The sequence below is a fragment of the Toxorhynchites rutilus genome, chromosome 2, assembly GCF_029784135.1.
Source record: "Toxorhynchites rutilus septentrionalis strain SRP chromosome 2, ASM2978413v1, whole genome shotgun sequence".
NCBI classification, from domain to species: Eukaryota; Metazoa; Arthropoda; class Insecta; order Diptera; family Culicidae; genus Toxorhynchites; species Toxorhynchites rutilus.
The window spans coordinates 278764380-278778477 of NC_073745.1; the positions used below are offsets into that span (position 1 = coordinate 278764380).

The 14098-nt window shown below is 39.5% G+C and overlaps 1 protein-coding gene across 9 annotated transcripts in view; it reads left to right on the forward strand.

Annotated features, from left to right (window-relative positions):
- The first annotated feature begins 8411 nt into the window (after nt 1–8411).
- The window catches only part of LOC129767644 (protein windpipe), a 187511-nt gene continuing 181824 nt past the window's right edge, over nt 8412–14098 (forward strand). For 4 of the 9 annotated variants that reach the window (XM_055768733.1, XM_055768736.1, XM_055768734.1 and 1 more), the window contains exon 1: nt 9488–9834. The gene's annotated coding sequence lies outside the window, so the exon portion shown is untranslated. Of the gene's footprint in view, nt 8505–9182; nt 9240–9487; nt 9835–14098 lie in introns of those variants that run through there. The other 5 variants (XM_055768738.1, XM_055768740.1, XM_055768742.1 and 2 more) reach the window with 5 other exon arrangements.

The window sequence follows — 14098 nt, forward strand, 5'->3', positions numbered from 1 at the left end:
AACTAAAAATTTTCGTATGAAGTAAAATGGGTAAGTCCGAAAAAATCAAATTGCATATGTTCTACAATTACATAGTGACAAGAGTTGTTAGTCCATTTGATGTTTGCGCTAACGAAAATGATGTTTGTTCGAAGGTGGAAATGGATTTTATCGCGATAATACGCACTCCTATATATTTTCTTCTTTCTATATAAATAAAAATCGATCGCCGAATATGTTGATAAGAGCAAAACTCGAGAAGGGATTGCCTGATTTAGGGCTGTCCTTATTCTATCATATTTTCTGTATCAAACATTTATTCCATGTAATGGAGAAACATGTTATTTGCAAATGGTTGAAAAATCCTGAACGAGAATTGTGTCTGAAAATAATCTGATATTATAATGACGAGTTTTGGTAGAAATATTAGGAATTTTATAGTAAAAGGTAATTTTAAAGAGTGGATAAGAAGAGCAATCAATGAACAGCTCTGCGATTGGACCCATGCACTTAGTAAGCTTAGTGAGAAAACGTGAATGTGATAACGAAAAATCAATTTTGGGCTGGACGAAGTTTGCGGGATCAGCTAGTATATTGTTGTGAGATTAAATTTACGCGGAAAAAATCAGATAGCTGAAAACGTATATTCGAACCATTACATGGACAACCCTAAACAACCTTGAAAAAATATAGGCTGTGGTCAGTCCAGAGAAACCTTCCACAGAAAAAATATTAATTTCTCATTCAATGTAACGCAAATTATTTATCCCTAAACTATTTTTGTTACATTTTCATTGTTACTTTACAGGCTGAATTGTGCATAAGTATAGTTTAGATCCAAAATCATTTTATTTGTTGACTGCGTATACCTTTAATAGGAGGAAAAAATACATTTTTAAAAAAGAGGGAAATTCGTTTAAAAGCACAATTGAATATAAGCAATCGGTCATTTTAGTTTTGTTGTTGTGTTAGTATGCAAAATATTTGTTGGTACTGGCATTTTGTTGATCTGAGGCCGAAAAAAAGATATTTGAGTGGATTAGAACAATGAATTGTTCGTGAACTGAACAAAACTGGTAAACAGAAGCCCTTTTGGTTAATATTGCCGGTCTAGATCAGCTTAGATGTCATCCTTTGTGGAGAGAGTTTTGCTACCGTCACGCGAAACCAAATCACAGACAAAATTCCAGAACATTTATTTTCTTGGTGAGCCGATAATAGCCTAGCTTGTGTAGCTCGTGTAGCTCAGAACCTTAATGCAATCAGTTTGATGCAATTATTGCAATACTAGAGACATCAGCGAGTGAGTAATTTGGTCTCGTTCACAGCTTAATCCGAAACCAAGGCACGTGAGACTTTAAACTTCTTTAGTTCATTCGTCTCTAACCTTCAAAAAGGCCCTTGGAAAACTTAACTTTTTCCTCGTATTACTCCTCCACTCCTCACCATCCAGCTCGCCCAGCAACGATGTTGTTCAGTCGGTGTCATCACGAAGAATGAAGGTTTGCCTCAGCGAGATCCACTGTTTATATTTTAGGCAAATATTCCCCTTCGTTTTTCTTCTTTTCTTTTGTTCACGTTAACTTTATTTCATAAAAACGTGACCTGTTTTCTGGTTTGGCACCCTTAATAAAAGACGTAGTTCTACGTCAAAAATGGAAAAATCCGAATTTCGTGTGTAATTGCATTAATTGAGTTTCGAATTGCTTCCGCATCCACCATATTCTCCAAATCTGACCCCAGCCACTATTTTCTGTTCGCAGACCTGGAGAGAATACTTGCTGGCACGAAATTGATAACCGATGATAAAATGATAACCGAAACTAAAGCCTATTTTGATGAAAAACCGAAAGAGTACTATAAAAATGGTATCGAAAAGTTGCAAGATCGCTATAAACGCTGTATCGCCCTCGAAGGCAATTATGTCGAATAATAGAATTGAAATTTGCAAAAAAAATTGTTTTAGTGTGTTATCTTATAAACTTTTCAGCCAAACTGTTAAGATGGAAAACCGATTACTCACGGTGGACTTGAGTTTAGAAGGGTGACATATTTTTTGAGGAAAAGGATGGGATATAAGAGAATTGTTACAATGTTCGAGAACACACTCAATTCTTAAATATATTCGTATATCTAATGTATATTCACATTTCAACTTATTTTACTGTTTATAGCAAGGGGTCTAATTGCTCGCAATGGAAGAGAAGGAGGGTATAAGGATATAGGGACAATTACACACTAGGATCGATAGTTTTAAGGAAAACATATACTGCGATATAATGTACATTTCACTTTCAAAATTGTACGTTATATCTAAGCATAATAAAGAACTCAGAAACGTAGCTTGAATTACTTTATTATGTTGCCGTTTGGGTAAGGTTGATGGATAAATTCAACTAAAAGACGAAGCTAGCCTTTCTCATGATGGTTTCCTTCGTACCGTTCATTAAAGCTTGATTCATTTAGAATCCGGAATCACAAAATCAGTTGGGATTGGTTAAGGGTACGAAACATGTTCTAGTATCAAAATACAGATAATTTATTGTTCTTTCAGAAAAAAAAATTATTTAAAAAAATACTCCTTTACACTTTGAAAATGTGTACATTATATCGAGGTAAAATGTATGTTATATCCAGTGACGTTAAATCGAAGGCACGTTATAACGAGGGTACTTTATATCGAAGTTTCGCTGTATTTGGGACATGTAATCAAGGTCTAACCGAACCAACACATCTCTCACCGACACATTGGGCTGTCTTCCTCGGGCGCGAAGGGAGTTTTCTAAATTCGATCTGGCGACAAGATACACGGGTTGTTTTAAAAACTCGTTAATTGGAGAGCTTGTGAAGATTCTGGATGTTATACAACTGCATTCAGCATCTTTGGAAGACAATAAAACAGTTTATAAGCCTTCACACTCTTTTCGGGTGACTTTCGCCGGCTTTACAACGGGCACAAACGAGAAAACAAAGCAAAATAAACATGATTACTTCTATCAACCAAATCAACGCTGTTTAATTGCTCAACAATTTGTTCTTAGACACCCAACTCCTATCTTTTGAAAATTTCTCTATTATATGTTTCCAAACAAATCCTGGCGATTTCTAGTGAAGGATAATTAACCTTAGAATTGGAAGTATCTAAGAAACAAACAAAGAAGAAAAAGAAATTAAAAAAGACAATTGTCTTGAAGGGAAAATATTATACAAAATGTATTAAGAAGGGACCCCTGGCTGGAAGGTCGAAAAAACATGAATTTTCGTGATTTTTTTTCCAGATGTTAGAAATAAAGTCAAGTGTTCGGGTATTCTGTTTATTGTTAAAGTTATATCTGTAGATGTATTTATCATTTTTCGAGTTTACAAATAATGATTATTACGCTGTTGACAGCTGGATACCTTACTGGTGGTTTCGGTTCTGAAGCAACGGGGTGCCGCAAAGCGATGAATATTTTGAAACTTTAGGACTCATTTTCCTAAAGGACTCAATACCTAAAGCATTACATAGGGGTTTTAAAAAATTCCGAAAATTGCCAAAATGGCGACCATTTTTGCTAAAAATGAGTTATTCTTCATGCTAAATCGCAGTTTATAAACTCATAAAAAAATCGAAAAAATGAGATATTAAAGCGACTATGTAAGGATTTAGATAATTCATTTTCACATGCTGATAAAAAAACTCAGCCAAATCGGTCGAGTAGATCCTGAGATATCGATACATGGTTTTCAGAAAAACACGTTAAAAAATTCGCACAGTAATACTTAATATATCGCTTGAGGTGACCTCATACTTATGGCTATAACTTTCCAACGAAATTAAATATCGAACAATTCTTTCAGGACAACATTTCTGACTCAGAGGCAAAGACCACTGTTTGCGGCTGCGGTTAGCCGCAAACAACTTGATGACATGTGCTCACTCCTTCCTGAGCCACGATTGATCTTGGTTAGGTGCGATCTTGATTCCGAGTTTTCGATGGTAGAATTCTCTCTTGCTCTGCTTACATGTAACAATTCTGCTCCGGGATCGGATAGAATTAAGTTCAACTTGCCGAAAAACCTCCCTGAAGTGGCGAAACATCGCTTGTTGAATTTATTCAATCGGTTTCTGGAGAATAATATTGTTCCAGATGATTGGAGACAAGTACGAGTTATAGCTATTCAAAAACCCGGAAAACCCGCATCCGACTTCAATTCGTACCGCCCAATAGCAATGCTGTCTTGTATACGGAAATTGTTGGAGAAAATGATCTTGTTTCGCCTTGAACGATGGGTTGAAACGAATGGCCAACTCTCAGATACACAATATGGGTTCCGCAGGGGCAAGGGGACGAATGATTGTCTTGCGTTGCTTTCTTCAGAAATTCAAATGGCTTACGCCGAAAAAAAACAAATGGCTTCAGTATTCTTGGACATAAAGGAGGCCTTCGATTCTGTTTCAATAGAGGTTTTGTCGGACAAATTACACTCTCGGGGTCTGCCGCCTCTACTGAATAATATGTTATATAACTTGCTTTGTGAGAAACATTTGAATTTTTCACATGGAGATTCGGCAGTAAGCCGGGTCTCCTACATGGGACTCCCCCAGGGCTCATGTTTAAGCCCCCTTTTGTACAACTTCTATGTAAGCGACATCGACAATTGCCTTACACAAAATTGCAGCCTAAGACAACTTGCAGATGATGGAGTGGTGTCTGTCGTAGGATCAAACGAATCCGACCTGCAAGGACCCTTACAAGATACTTTGAACAATTTTTCAACCTGGGCCATTGGGCTAGGGATCGAATTCTCCACGGAGAAAACAGAGATGGTGTTTTTTTCTAGAAAGCATAGACCAGCAAAACCAAAGCTTCAACTTTTAGGTAAACCGATCACTCATGCTATGTCATTCAAGTATCTTGGGGTCTGGTTCGACTCCAAATGTACAGGGTTTCCCAACTTCAAATTCCGAAAGTAAATTGAAATAAAACACCCTTAGAATTCGAATTTCGATGAAACTTTTATTTCAAATTAAAGTTTGGTTTATGACATTATGTGTGAAATACACCAACATTCAAATGTCCACCTAGGGCTTCCTCGCACACCTTGATCCGGAACAGGTAATTTTCGATGACTTTTCGGCACATATGGGGCGGTATCTCGGTCATAACTTCACGAATGTTAAATGTTCAAGAGTTTGCGGAGAGTTGGCATAGACACGGTCTTTCGCATAACCCCACAAAAAAAGTCTAGCGGGTTCAAATCGCATGATCTGGATTGGCATCACCAAAACGCGAAATTATGCGTCCCTCAAATTTCGTTCGCAATATGGCCATGTTCGGTCGTGTTGTGTGGCACGTGGCGCCGTCCTGCTGAAACCACATGTCATCCGTATCCATATCTTCAATTTGTGGCAAAAAAAAATCGGTTAACATGCGGCCATAGTGCTCACCAACCACAGTTACCGTCTCGCCATCCTCATTTTCAAAGAAATACGGCCCGATGACTCCACCAGACCATAATGCGCACCAAACAGTGACTTTTGGCGGATGCAATGGCCTCTCAACAATCACGTGTGGATTTTCTGAGCCCCATATAAGGAAATTTTGGGTGTTCACATAGCCACCGAGCTCGAAATGTTCCTCATCGCTGAAGAAAATTTGATGCGAAAATTCAGGTTTTTGCTGCTGTTGTTCGTTCACCCAACGACGTATGCCTGACGCATTCCATGGTCACCACGCTCTAATTTTTGTACCAGTTGGACTTTATATGGATGTAGGTGCAAGTCCAAATGCAAAATTCGCCACAATGATGTGTTTGACAAGCTCAATTGCTGAGCACACCGTGGAATCGAAACATTCGGGTCATCCTCCACACTGGTAGCAACAGCAGCAATATTTTCGGTCGAACGCACATTACGATGATGCACAGGTTTCACAATATTCGCTACGGATCCAGTTTGTTCGAATTTACGCACTACATTAGCGATTGTTTGCTCTGTAGGCCGTCCATGACGACCAAAATCCGTCCGTAATGCTCGAAAAACATTTGCCGGTTTTTCATCATTTTTACAGTATAATTTAACAAAATTAACACGTTGTGCGATGCTAAAACGACCCAAATTGTAAAATGGCAGACATTCAACTAACGATATGACGCTTTGGTTGACAGCTATGTCAAACGGTTGTCAGCGCATGGCTGTTTACTTTCGGAAGCCCGAAATGGAAAACCCAGTACTTGGGGGGCCCATATTAGGTATCTGAGTAAAAAATGTCAGCAAAGAATAAACTTTCTCCGTACAATTACCGGCACCTGGTGGGGAGCCCATCCCGAAGATCTTATTATGTTGTATCGAACAACTATTCTCTTAGTGATGGAGTATGGCAGTTTCTGTTTTCAATCAGCTGCCAAAACACACCTCATTAAACTCGAGCGAATTCAGTATCTTTGTCTCTGTATTGCGTTGGGATGTATGCCCTCAACACATACCATGAGTCTCGAGGTTTTGGCAGGCCTACTCCCACTAAAAGATCGCTTCAATTTATTATCTCTTCGGTTCTTCATCCGGTGTAAGGTCATGAACCCATTGGTGATCGGAAATTTAGAGCAGCTGATCGAGCTAAATTTTCACTCCGGATTCATGAGTTCATATCATGAATTCATCTCCATGCAGGTTGATCCTTCTTCGTATATTCCCAACCGTGTTTGTTTCCCTGACTACATCAATTCCTCTGTGCATTTGGTCTGTCCATGAAGCAAGATATCCATGGATATTCAGATTACCAACGATCGAGGATCGCTCCAACGATCTTCGATGAAAAGTATGGGGGTATCAATTGTGATAATATGTACTTTACTGATGGGTGCACTATAAACGAGTCCACAGGATTAGGAGTGTTCAACGATTTTTTTAGCACCTCACATAGTCTTCAGAATCCTTGCTCAGTGTATATTGCTGAATTGGCAGCAATTCATTGGGCGCTGGACAGCGTCGCCTCACGACCTGTTGAACACTATTACATTGTAACGGATAGTCTTAGCTCTGTCGAAGCTATCCGTTCTGTGAGGCCGGAAAAGCACTCGCCGTACTTCCTTGAGAGAATACGAGAAATTTTGAGTGCTTTATCCAGACGCTGTTATGTCATTACCTTTGTCTGGGTCCCTTCACATTGCTCAATTCCGAGTAATGAGAGGGCTGACTCATTGGCAAAGGTAGGTGCAATTGAAGGCGATATTTATCAGCGTCAAATCGCCTTCAATGAATTTTATTCTTCAGTCCGCAAAAATACCATCGCTGACTGGCAACGCAAGTGGAATGAAGATGAATTGGGCCGGTGGTTTCACTCGATTATCCCTAAGGTTAGCCTCAAACCGTGGTTCAAAAGTCTGGGCTTGAGTCGGGACTTTATTCGCACCTTCTCCCGACTCATGTCCAACCACTGTAGATGCACTACTTTTCCGTTTCGATCTTGTCAACAGCAATCTCTGCGTTTGTGGCCAAGGTTATCACGACATCGAGCACATTGTTTGGTCGTGCGAGGTGTATCTGGTCGCCAGATCGAATTTAGAAAACTCCCTTCGGGCCCGAGGAAGACAGCCCAATGTGCCGGTGAGAGATGTGTTGGCTCGGTTAGACCTTGATTACATGTCCCATATATATGTTTTTCTTAAAGCTATAGATCTTCGTGTGTGATTGTCCCTATATCCTTATACCCTCCATTCCTTCCTTTGCGGGTAATTCGTCCCCTTGATATAAATAGTAGAATAAGTTGAAATGTAAATACACTATAGATATACGAATAGATTTAAGAAATGAGTGTTCATCAACATTGTTACAATTTCCTTATATCCCATCCTTCTCCTAAAAATATGTCACCCTCCTAAACTCGAGTACACCGCGAGTAATTGGTTTTCCACCTTACCAACCATAGATGTAAGAAAACTGTTTATATATATAGTTTTAAAATTATATTTAAGAATTCGGCTTCTTTAAACTTAAGTAACTGAGCCTGTAAAAGTAAACGAATTAATAAAAAAAAACATTTCTGAGGACATAAGCTTCCCAAAAATGCAAAAAAAAACGATTTTTTCGAGGGTCACCCCTTAAAGTATGGATGTCCACTGTGCCATGTCTCGTGCCAAGGCACGCCATTTTTGTGCCATTTTTGTTTGGCACGGCACGGCTCCTGTGCCAAATCGCACGCACTCTATTGTTGACTAACTAAAACACAAAAATAAGGCACTGCGTTTCAACGAATTGTCCACACTGTAAAATGCACCCAGAAACAAAGTTTCACAACCTTTCGGCAGGCGATGTAAAGGTGTACTGCAAAGTGGCCGCCACCGTTTCCATCCTCCCCTCGGGGAGCATCATATTCCAACAGCAGCCGGCAAATTGACGCACGTGTGTTTGTACGAAAAGCAGTTCAGTCGATCAAAAGCCTTCGCCGAGAAAAGTTGAGTTATTCTTCTGCGCTCATCATCATCCGTTCCCTGGTGGGTTGAGACTGTTGCTTGTCTCGTCCATCCCGTCGCCGGCTTCTCAGGTGGGAGAAGTCGGTTCTGTTGTTGTTATGAGTATGAGAGCGAGTTATGTTCTGTTTGGGGCGCGTTCACGCACTGCGCGTAAACAGAGCGCTGGTTGAGAGACACTCCGAGAGACGATGCTTTCGATGCTCTTGCATCTTTTCTGGCTGCGTCAAGTGGATTCTGGTGTTATCATGCTTATTTATGACCCGATAATAACGAAGTGTTAACGTGGAAATTAGAAAAGGCTGTTGCTACTAGAGTGGTCGGCAGTGTGAAGTGAACGAAAAACAAACAAATCGTTTTAGGTATGTGAGAAGCATAGCATGAAAAGCCGCTCAGAACATGGGGAGATAATAGGGAGAGCGTAAGTGGGCGAGAGATGCATGCAGGTGATGATCCGCACGGGGGGATCATACGATCGTCCGACGTGGACTCTCCGTGGATGTTGTTGGATGCTGTTTACCGGCCAGGAAAGAGCGAATCCACTCATTCTTCACCCGGTCGTGGTTGACGCGAGGTTCTGAACTTGCGTTTGTGCTTCCGTGCCCTCAAGAAGAAAATAAAAGTGAACTTGAAGACAGCAGTGTAATACGTATATCTTGCTGGGGCTCCTTCACATGTTTGTAGGATTTGGCCTTTCCTTCAATTTATGCCAATTTTTGTTTCTCTCTCTCTTCACTTTGTAAACCGCGAATGTACGTGAATAGCGGAACGTGCTTTGATCGGTATACATAGAGGAAAAAATAGTCAATGTGAGTGTAAATTCGGAGGTTGCCTTCTTCTTTCCCCGATTTCGGTTAATTTGGTGGATATCTAGACGCTGCAAAGCACTACGATTCTATGTGAAGGTTTTCAGGTTCAGTAAATTCAGGTTGTGTTGGGGTATTGCAACAGTGCTCTACAGGTGTGAGCTGCTTCGCCGTCCGTTTCTAACAAAACAGTTAGACTAATTAAATTGAGTTTTTTGTGCTGTCTCTCACTTGGATGATTTTTTTTTCAAGATATCATTTCATAGAAACAAGTGAGCGTAATGTGGTTTGAATTGAATTGAGTAAATCAATGTGATTCTACGCCTCAGTTCTCTTCGCGAGTTTTCGAACGAATGGCGTGAAAATTGTCGAATAACGAGTTGTTTTAGTGTTACTAGAACCTGACATAATCGGATGACAAATAGGATATACGCCGCGAAATGATGAAGGAAGTTATGGTGTAACGAGAAAACGAGAACCCGCGAACGACAACGACGGCTGTTAGCCGAAAAACGAAAGGCCCGGTGGAAAAACAAGACGCAAAACGACGGGAGACGACGCTACGAGGAAGCTCCCTAATAGCCCGGGAAAGAGAAAGGTGAATATTTAATTATGTACTACTATTGCCTTCGGTGTTTATTTTTAAACGACACCAACAGTAAGACATTTGAGGAATTAAGTCTAGGTTTACTCCGGCTCCCTGTCCGGCTTCTTCGTCTGCACGTGCTTAAATCGTTCAAATTCTACACGGATCAAGTGGAATTCGGAGTTGATTTATTATTTCTCTAAAAAACCTATTCCAAGCTGTTAGAATGAGAAGTTCACAATTAACTCCTCTTAGTCGTGAATCCAAGTAATATCCACTCATTACCAGGTTTGGAATCATGTTTTTTTTTAAATATCCGGTTTTATTTTTTGAAATAAAAAATGTTCCTCGAATTTGCTACAGTTCCCTCTAGATACATTATATACTATTAGGTATACCGGTAAGTTTATTCGGTTTTACAACAGATAGCGTAACTTGATTATTATTCCAGTGAATCAAATTTCCACACATTCGTTGGAAAGCTACTATCATTGCGCGTCTTTTTCAGTATATAAGAAGTTGAAGCGTAAACAATATAGTTTTTGCCACTTCGAATATGTCGAATTTCGTACCAACGAGGGTGTTTTTGCGGGGAGTGTTACTTCATTACTTGAACATGAAGAAAAAAAGCCACGGAAAGTCATCGCATTTTGGTGGAAGTTTCTAGTGACCATGCTCCAACTGAGCGAACGTGTCAGACGTGGTTTGCACGGTTTAAAAGTGGTAATTTTGACTTGGAAGACGAAGAAAGTTTCGGACCGCCAAAAAAGTTTGAAGATGAAGAGTTGGAGGCCGTCACGAACTCAACAAGAACTTGCAGATACACTTGGAGTAGCTCAGCAAACCATATTCGATCTTTGAAAGCAATGGGAATGATCCCGAAAGATAGGACATTGGGTGCCGTATGAATTGAAGCCACGAGACCTCGAACGCAGTTTTTTCATGTGCGAAGAACAGCATAAAAGAAAGGGTTTCTTGCATTAAATCGTTACTGGCGATGAAAAGTGGGTCCATTTCTACAATCCTAAACGTCGGGCCACGTATGGATACCCCGGCCATGCATCAACATCGACGGCCGCAAGGAATATTCACGGTCAGAAGGTTATGCTGTCTATTTGGTGGGACCAGCTAAGTGTGGTGTACTATGAGCTGCTAAAACCGAATGAAACCATTACGGTGGACCTCTACCGACGACAATTGATGCGTTTGGGCCGTGCACTGAAGGAAAAACGGCCACAATACGAGCAAAGACACGATCAAGTTATTTTGTAGCACGACAATGCTCGGCCGCATGTCGCGAAACGTCCTATTACTACCTTTTTCGATCGATGCAACATGGCCTGGTTGACCAGCACTTCTCCAATTTTGATGAAATCAAAAATAGCCGACAAATCGGCCGATTATTTCCGCAAAGGGGTTCGTGAATTGCCAGAAAGATGGGAAAAAGTTGTGACTAACGATGGGCAATACTTTGTATATTAAATTGGTAACTATATTTGCAGAATAAAGCATTAATTTTTGAGAAAAAAACGAAGAAACTTACCGGTACTCCTATTAGCTGACCAGACGAACTTCGTTCCGCTCAAAATAAATATTTAATATGAATTATTTTGACCCTTCACGTTTTCTCACTAAGCGAACGTTCGTGGGTTCAATCGTAGAACTTTCTATTGATTGATCTTCTAATTGGCCCTTTACAGTTGCTTTTTACTATAAATTTTCTATTACTTCTACCAGAACTCGTCATTATGATATAAAGTTATTTTCAGACACAATCTCCGCCAACGATTCTTGATTCACTTGCAAATAACATGTTCCTCCCTTACATAAATACATGTTTGATACGCATTATTCCAGCTGACAATCTATTGTCTTTTTCACTTCACACCAACGGAACACGAAGCATAATTTTGCAAACGCGAAATCCAATTGGACTGACAACGATGTCATTGTATGGGAATAAATTTTTTGTTTTTCGAACTTTCTCTCAAAGCTTTTAAAAATTTCCAAATTTTTCTTCATTCTCACATTGATCTACAGGCAGAGATGAATAAAAAAAAATATAGGAGGTGGTATCCAAGATACGACCGTATTGTTGACGTAGAACTACGCTGTTATTTTATATAAGTCGCTTGTCTATACCTTCGGATATTATTCTATAATGCTGTGAAATTTTAGAAACAACTGCTTAGTAGAATAATCTCTGAAATGATTTTTTCATTGTAGAATCAGTTGACGATAATTGATTGATGATTCATTCTTGCCCTCGCAAAACAATCGTATGTCGCAATTTATTTCATGTCAATGCATTGAAAATTTACCTCGAAGGCCATTCCGGTGGCCTTTTTCGAAATTGACATAGACTCGGCTACAGTCGATTATATACATGTTGCACCAGCACCATTATTTCATATCTCATAACCACATCAATATATCTTTGGCACCGCACCGCATAAACAACAACAATGACAACACTTGCAAGTATCGAATATCATGCTACATGTTATTTAGTATTGCCTCAAAGGAATCGCACCTCTAGATATCGTTCGTACAAACTAAGCGTAAACCAAGCGCCAAACAAGCGTTCATCATAGCATGCATACAGAGCCATAGCAATATAAACATTTCTCATCATTTTGCGCTATTCTCAAAAGAAACGCTTCTGTTAATATTACTGGCCTCGAAAAGAGTTGCATTACTTTCTCATGCTCGAGAGAAGCGCAGCTATCACTCTTAGTGGATGAATCGGACCATTCCTTCCTCAGGTTTTGCACTTACCAACACATTTGGCCTTCCACTTTCATTTATATCTATTCCACAGTTTTCCAAGTAATCTTGAAATCAATTTGTGAATGACTTTCTTTCAGAGACTGTTTTCATTTTATGTAATTTCCGAGAACTAAAATATCATAGTTTCGGAAACTTCAGTGTCCGATGAAAATTAGGCAACTGGAATGAGGAATATGGAAACGTGCTTCAAAAACACGAGTTCAAGTGCTTTCATGGTTTGCGGGTCAGAATAATATAGAAATTGTTAATTTACGTCAGTCCAGAAAGATTTTATTTATTTATTAATCGAATTTCATGTACAAATAGAGTACTTCTAAAATGCTCATTGAGCACCTGGAAGATGTTCTTCGATTTATGCATCATCAATATCGGTTGTGAATTTGATTGAAACAACTCGTTTGTGTTTTGATGTGAAACATGTGTCTCAGTCGGTGTTCCATGATTTTCCAAAGGTTTTGTGTGAGAATTGAATCATGTAAGCTAGAGGGTCAATTCAAATTTGAGATCATGGAACCAATTTTTCACAATTTCGCATGTGGGTTTCACTGCTACTTGCTGATACCAAATCAATTGATTTGCAAGGTAGCATAACAGCCTCCATAAATTCTCATTACCCTTCATTATTCCATCAATACGATGAAGAGGACCCACACTTTGGGCAGAGAAGCATCCCCGAACTATCAAGTTTCCTCCACCATGTTTGACTGTCTATTTGTAATACCGCGAATTAAGTCTCGCAACCGTTGCTGAATGGTTCTGGAGCGATGTTCGAGATCCAGCTTGTTTGATCCACCAGGCACGAATTATGTACCGCGGGCATCGGTTGACAAAGACCTACAGCTTCTGGGTGTTCTTCGCTGATACACACCACGTCTCGTTGGCGTACAACAGCACGGATTTCACGTTCGGATTCGGATTTTGGTGCGAAAAATTATCTGGTTGGGTTTCCACACATTTCGTAAAATCGCTTGATCCGTTCACCCATGTCGATCTTGGTTCCACCATCCGACGCTATCACTACTGCTTGCCTCACTACTGTGAAGTTAGGGCGATTATCCACGTTTACATCCAAGGATTTGGTCTTGTTGAAACTGTCTTAGACAAAGTTGTTACATAGAATAGAGCGCTCATTTTGATATTGTCAAAAATAGGGTGAACAAAATTGTCGATGAACTAAAAAATTTAACTTTCTTATCTTCATAGATAGAGGTAAACATAGTTCGACAATGTTGTAGTCCCAGTTATTTGAGATATCTTTATAGAACAACGCTTTTTTATAGAATAGCGCTTTTTTCTAAGTTGCGTTAGGATCACCATGAAAAAAAAAAGTTTTTTTTGCTCTGAGTTTTATGTTTCAGATTCAACATACAAACTGTCTTCGAAAGACTTTTAGAACATACTAACACAAACATTTTGCTATGCAGAACTTGTCAATATCTCAACTTCACTTAAAGTTATTGCTATTTTTTCCCAAAAAATACGCACT